Source organism: Danio aesculapii, chromosome 22 (genome assembly GCF_903798145.1).
Source record: "Danio aesculapii chromosome 22, fDanAes4.1, whole genome shotgun sequence".
NCBI classification, from domain to species: Eukaryota; Metazoa; Chordata; class Actinopteri; order Cypriniformes; family Danionidae; genus Danio; species Danio aesculapii.
The window spans coordinates 1,405,550-1,413,049 of NC_079456.1; the positions used below are offsets into that span (position 1 = coordinate 1,405,550).

A 7,500-nucleotide genomic window follows, 5' to 3' on the forward strand; every position below is an offset into this window, starting at 1 on the left:
TATTTTAGAATAGTATTTTTTTATTTACCTTATGTCATTCATGTATTACTTTATAACATAAATATTATAACTTCGTATTTTATTGTTTAACATATGGAAATTACGTACATTATGTAGAATTTATTTACACTTGAGATTTTAATTAGTATATTTGTATTAACACTATTGTCATTGTAATTTATTAAATAATGTACTTTAAGTGCAATTTAAAGGTTTAATTAGGGTAATTAGGTCATTGTATAACAGTGGTTTCTTCTGGAGACAATCCAACACTAATATTGCTGAAGGGGGCTAATAATATTGACCTTAAAATGGCTTTAAAACAATTAAAAAACTGCTTTGTTTCTAGCTGAAATAAAACAAATAAGACTTTCTCCAGAAGAACAAATATTAGAGGAAATACTGTGAGAATTCCTGAATCTGTTCAACATCATTTGGGAAATATTTGAAGGAGACAAAACAAAAATGAACAGGAGAGTAAATCATTTTAAATAATTTAAAATATTTTATAGTGTAAAATACATATTAATAATGCAAAAAAAAAAAAATTATATAGAATCTAAAAACGTAAGACTGCTATCAAAGGAATCGAGTTATTAGTGTTTAACACACAAACACACACAACTACATGGGTTATGATTATGAGTGTTATAATAATCACAGATGCGAGTGCTGAATTACCGGAGACTGCCAGAAAGCTGATCCGCCCACAGCAGCCAGTAAATACACCAGAATTATGAAGATCTGCACTTCTGTAACATCAATGCTGAGCGGAGGAGAGACGTGTTAGACACAAACACACACGCGCAGCCACACACAGCCATGCTAATCACAGCAGCATTAGCTTTCGTCATTGAGTCACTGATCTTATTCGAGCGGATCTGGATTGAAATCATTGGTTAATTAGTGATTCAGGCAGCTGATTCGTCACGATAGGATGAGCCATTTGATTGGCCGATCGGATTTACCGTTATGTTCCAAATCGTCGGGCCAGCAGCAGCTGTAAACATCTGCATCAATGCTAGACAGATCTGCGATTCTGTGACGTCAAATCTGCCACAAAACAAGCCTCAGACACCATCTGTACTGCTGTTAGCTAAAGATGTGGTCACAGTCGCCATGTTTTTTTTTTACAAATTTAATAATGCAATTACTATTTTGAGTGTGCGAATTATACAAAATTTTGCATACGAAAAATTGCAGCTGTTCAGTGTAAACCCGCTCTGAAAAGTGAGATTGTACAGTTGTACGAATTGTTATTTTGCGTTAAAATTTGTATTTTACGTAGAACACATCAACTGTAAAAATGTTCGTAGATTCCTATAAAAAGTACAAGTTCACTCCACTATGAATTTAATAATGGAGATACTATTTACATGTGCGAATAGTATGAAATTTGCATACGAAAAATTACAATTGTTTAGTATAAAGCTACTTTGAAAAAGATTGTATCGATGTACGAATTATTATTGTATTTGGAAAAAAAACTGCGCAGAACACGTCAACTATAAAATCTATTTGTTTTATAGACTCCTATAAAATGTACAGTTCACCAGCAAAAATAGGGTAAACATTTAGCTAATTTATTTAAAATGGTTGGATCGCTTTGACTATTTTGCCTGCGAAAATCGAATTAAACTGTGTACAAAAATGTTCAACATTAAAAAACAAAATCGGGTCAATTAAAAAAAATGGAATGTATTGTGAATTCCTTTTGAATATTATTTCAACGGTGAAAGTAAATAATTATGTTAATGTGTTCACTGTCTAATGTGAATCCACTATGAATTTAATAATGGAATTACTATTTTACATGTGTGAATTATATGAAATTTTGCGTACGGATAATGTCAAATGTTCATGGTAAAGCCACTTTGAAAAGTGAGATTGTATCAAAGTACGAATGATTAATTTGCTTGGAAAAAAAATAGTGCAGAACACGTCAACTATAAAATCTATTAGTTTTGTAGATTCCTATAAAACGTATTAAGTTCGCCAGCAAAAATTTGTAAAAAATGTATCTAATTTATAAAAAAAGGGTTGGATTGTTATGACTATTTTGCCTGTGAAAATCTGATAAAACTTTGTCTACAAAACGTCAATGTTAAAAAGGACAAAATTTCAATATCAGTCAATTTACAAAAACACACGTATATATTGAGACTTCCGTTGAATACTATTATTTCTACAGTGAAGTGAATCAATATCGTAAATGGACATGTTCGCTGTTTAATGTGAACCCATTATGAAAAGTGCAATGTACGAATTAAATATTTTTGCTTGGAAAATTCAGCGCAGAACACATCAACTGTTAACCGCCCGCAAATTTGCGTAAACAAATTCAGTTTTGGGCAAGCAGTTGTGCAGTAGGTAGTGCTGTCGCCTCACAACAAGAGGGGTTGCTGGTTCGAGCCTCGGCTGGGTTAGTTGGTGTTTCTGTGTGGAGTTTGCATGTTCTCCCCGCGTTCGCGTGGGTTTCCTCCGGGTGCTCCGGTTTCCCCCACAGTCTAAAGACATGCGGTACAGGTGAATTGGGTAGGCTAAACTGTCCGTAGTGTATGAGTGTGTGAATGTGTGTATGTGTTTCCCATGATGAGTTGCGGCTGGAAGGGCATCCGCTGCATAAAACAATTGCTGGATGAGTTGGCGGTTCATTCCACTGTGGCGACCCTGGATTAATAAAGGGACTAAGCCGAAAAGAAAATGAATGAATGAAAATTTAGTTTTGGAGGTTCTTATAAACGTACTATTGTGCCAACAAAAAATATGTTTCTTGTGGAAAAATATCAGCAAAATTTGCGAAATAAACTACGATATTTGTCCGTTTACCAAAAAAAAATGATTATATTGTAAACTCCTTCTGAATATTGTTAGTTCAACAGTGAAAGTGAATAAAATTGTGTAAATATGTCCACTGTCTAATGTGAACCCACTGTGAAAAGTGAGATTTATCGATGTACAAATTACGATTTTTGTTTGCAAACATTTTGTCAACTGTTAACCGCCTGCAAACTTTGCGTGATGAAATTCAGTTTCGTAGATTCCTATAAAACGTACTATTGTGCCAGCAAAAATGTGTTCATGTATAAAATATCTGCAAACCGCACTGCGGAACTAACATCTATTATTTATTATATTGTGAATTCTTAAATTAAATGATTCACTTTGATGAAAATGAATTAAACAGGGTGGTTTCTTTTCGAAAATGACTATTTCCTGTGAAAATTTGACAACTTTTGTGTCTTTTGAAATTAGTCAATTAAAACAAATCTACGACATTGTGAATTGCTGTTGAGCATTATGATGTCAACGGAAAGAGTGATGACATTTACATATGGATATGTTATATACGTCCACTGTCTTATATAATTACCCATTGTGTCACACTTCAGGGAATATCTCGCATTTACGCAAAATTCAATTCCTGTTTCTATCAATTTGTAGAAAATAACATCCATTGTCCAACATCAACCCTTAAATCTGACTTAAATAAAGACTCCTATTGAGCATTACATGTGACCACACCTTACCGATAAAATAATCAACAATGTTCCTCGTACACATGATAAATAGTTTTTGATAAAATCGTTTTTTTATACTCACATGCCGAAGCGCAGTGTACCAGAGACATAGGTCTGCCAGTGCGCGCAATAAAACATAAACATGCCAGCGAAACAGCAGAAGAACATCCGTCGGGGTGAGTGCCCAGCTGAACGGCTATACTGGTGCCCAACACCACGAACACTGAGAAACACACGTTAAACAAAGAGATAACATTTAAACGAAATATTTAGCATTCACATCAAATTCAGTATTACTACTATTGCAGATAGTAGCAGTCGATAATATTATTGACTATTGCGGGTACACACATTGCGCTATCGATGCTCAAAACGATATATTGTTCAGCCCTACGATTCGTATAGAAAGTGTGTACTGTTCACCTGTGGAGAGCGAATCACAGCCGTGGTCAAACAGCTCCCCCAGTGGTGAACTGCTATTAGTGCGTCTGGCCTTTTCCCATCGATGGCGTCCAGCGACTGATCGACAAACAGACCCACCGCGCACAGGAGATACGCCCACAGCGAGCCTAAAACACACAGCAGTGCTGCTGTGTTAACTATAGTGAACTGATAAATACTGTAGTATATTTTAGTATTTACTACAGTACACTGTGGTGAATTGTAGCATAATATACTCTATTAACGGCTGTAGACAACGAAAGTATTAGCTCATTTATTTATATTGCTATAGTTGTGTTACCATAGCAACTGCAGAATGACCACAACAGATTAATTACTATAGTTGTTGTGTTACCATAGCAACTGTAGAATCCCAACAACAGATTAATTACTATAAGTTGTTGTGTTACCATAGGCAACTGTAGAATCCCAACAACAGATCAATTTCTATAGTTGTTGTGTTATACCATATCGACTGTAGAATCACCACAATAGATCAAGTACTATAGTTGTTGTGTTACCATAGCAACTGTAGAATCCGAACAACAGATCAATTACTATAGTTTTGTGTGTTACCATAGCAACTGTAGAATCACCACAACAAATCAATTACTATAGTTGTTGTGTTACTATAGCAACTGTAGAATCACAACACATCAATTACTATAGTTGTAACCATAGCAACTGTAGAATCCCCACAACAGATCAATTACTATAGTTGTTGTGTTACCATAGCAACTGTAAAATCATCACAACAGATTAATGCAAATACTTAAGTATAGTATGGTTCAAAAAACACTACTGTAGTATTTTTTAAGTAAAATGCAATTCCAGCACTATTGTCAAAAAAAAATTTTATAAAAAAAATTATCATTCAGATCTCGCATATTATGGTGGTTTGATCGCTAGTATACCTGTTCGGTGGCGGTCGGGCAGTAATACACCAGCACCAGTGTGGTGAATATGTTGGTCACCAGGCCTACAATGGTGATGAGGTTTGGCGCGATCCAGGGCGGCATCCGGTTTACGAGCCACTCCCAGTATTGCTGCATGATGGGTTCGAGGAGCGAGCGTCCCGAGCTGCTGTAGCGATGCTCCTCCAGACGCTTCAGCTGGTGCCGCGACAGAACCGGCGCCTGGCACCCTCGAACACCTCGCCGCAGGACACCTGGAGCGAACCAGCACGAAGAGTCTACCGCCCCGCCCTCTCTCCTGGCCCCGCCCTCCGCCCGTGAGCCCCTGCCAGCCCACTCATCACTCTCAGCCAATCACAGCCCGAGTCTGAGCCTGACTCCGCCCACTTGGTGACCACAGCGCCACAGCAGGATGGCTAGAGTCCTGCAAACAGCAATATTATAAGTTAATGTTTACACAAAATGGTTTTCAACTAAAAATAAAATGTTACGCATTTAAATTACACAACAGTAGCTTTGTTCCCATCTAAAGATGCAAATTTAATTTATGCGCAAAACTGGAATCTCTCATAAAAGACGTGCAAATAAGCACCGTTTCCATACAATGAGTTAAAGAGAACAAAATCGACACTTCCTGATTAACTGACGCCAACTATCAAAAGTAAAACTGGAATTTATTGAGATAGAAGCTCCATGAGTCTTTTCTTTATTTAATAATTACTTAAATGATTATTAGATGATGCCGACACGCAATGAGAACATAGCTAGTGTAAGAGTTTTTGAAAGCAATTTAATTAAAAACGCGGCACAAGACTGCAAAAGTAGAACACTCGCCTAAAATGTTCACTTGTAGTTCCCATTTGGTGCTAAAAACCAAAAACAAACCTTCCCAGAACATTGCAGGAAGGTTATTTGATAACAAACACTAAAATGGAACATTCTAGCAGCGTTCGTCTAACCTAAAGAGAATGTTTTATTTTTTATATTAAATTTCCTGGCTGATCAACACAGACCTTTTTTTTGGGACCCAAAATTGTTAGCTAGGTGGCGCAGTGGGTAGCGCTGTCACCTCACAGCAAGACGGTCGCTAGTTCGAGTCTCAGCTGAATCAGTTGGCATTTCTGTATGGAGTTTGCATGTTCTCCCCATGTTGGTGCGTGTTTTCCCCACAGTCCAAACACATGCGCTATAGGGGAATTGGGTAGGCTAAAATTCTCCGTAGTGTATGTGTGTGAATGAGTGTGTATGGATGTTTCCCAGTGATGGGTAGCAGCTGGAAGGGCATCCGCTGCATGAAACATATGCTGGATAAGTTGGCGGTTCATTCCGCTGTGGCGACACCTGATTAATAAAGGGACTAAGCCAAAAATGAATGAATGAATTGTTAGCTAGCAACAGTAAAAAACGCAAATCACTTCACCTGTTCACCAATCGCGAGTTGGAAGACGCCTACAGGCCACGCCCATAAACAAAAGCTCCTCGAGCACACGTCACGCCGTCCAGTCGCGCTGCTCTTCCGGGTCCTCACAGCTACAACACAAACAAGACATGTAAATAAATATATCAACCCAAAACATTCAAAACACTTACTCCGTGCAAGACTACACATGTGGACGTCACAATAATACAGCCAAATAAACTCTCAGACAGATTAGGATGTACTAAAACTACAGATTTCAACGCAGGATAAAGTCTGTGTATGCTAATTCCACAGTAATATCAGTAATATCCCGGTACTGTAGACGCGTACAGCAGATTCCTTCATATGAGATTATCCAGATGCTGTTATGATCTGATCTCCTTCTGAAGAGCTGTCATGCTACTGACACCTGAATGCTAATGATGAATAATCTGCGCGCGGTGATTGGCATTATTATCATGTAACAGTGAGTGTGATTGATCGCTGATGTTCTGTCACTGTCCCCGGGCCGGTTTTGAAGGTTCTGGGTTCGAATTCCAGTCCGGTATTGCTGTTCGTTCGATCTCTAACCTTCTAGCCGCGCAACTCACCGACAATCCGCGTACAAGCTGCAGATTCGGAGAAAGCGCGCGGTCTGCCCGCTCGTCCGGTGGAGTCCTGCTGTCTCCGGTCTGCTGTCGGTTCCGCCGGTCCCGGTCCGGTTAGCGCGAACTGCTAGCGCGACGCAGCCGGTCACTTCCGGCGACTGTAAGTCAAGCGCGTCGTAGTTGCGTAGAGCTGCGCATTCCGATGCAGAAATGATTCAGACGCATCATAAAGGCGCTGCGCAGGACAAAGAATTAAACTGCGGTTGTTGCTAGAAGGTATACAGCTGCGGCAGAATTGTTTATATTATTCATAAAATTTTCATTTTATTGTAATTCATTAACGTCTACCTCAACCCTAAACCCAGCCCACACAGTAATGTAAAATGGTAATTATATAGAGTATCCTTTATTAAATTAACATAAATTGTGTTTTATTAACGTCTACTACAACCCTCACAGAAAACACAGTAATTATAATTGAGTATTATTCATATTATTTATAAAACTACCCAATAAATTGTATTTTATTAATGTTTACCCCTACCTTAACCCTAAACCCAATCCTCACAGTAATGTAAAAATGTGAATTATTGTTGTACGAAAACGATGCTATATGG

General features: G+C 38.1%; 1 long non-coding RNA gene and 1 pseudogene across 1 annotated transcript; both read right to left on the reverse strand.

Annotated features, from left to right (window-relative positions):
• Positions 1 to 4,981, reverse strand: part of LOC130216544 (choline/ethanolaminephosphotransferase 1-like) — a 7,392-nt pseudogene extending 2,411 nt beyond the window's left edge.
• A 210-nt stretch (positions 4,982 to 5,191) lies between these two features.
• On the reverse strand, positions 5,192 to 7,032 carry LOC130216047 (uncharacterized). Its single transcript, XR_008835757.1, has 3 exons — positions 6,887 to 7,032; positions 6,297 to 6,406; positions 5,192 to 5,300 (listed from the first exon to the last, which is right to left on the reverse strand). It is a non-coding gene; the product is annotated as an uncharacterized LOC130216047 (long non-coding RNA).
• Positions 7,033 to 7,500: the final 468 nt, after the last annotated feature.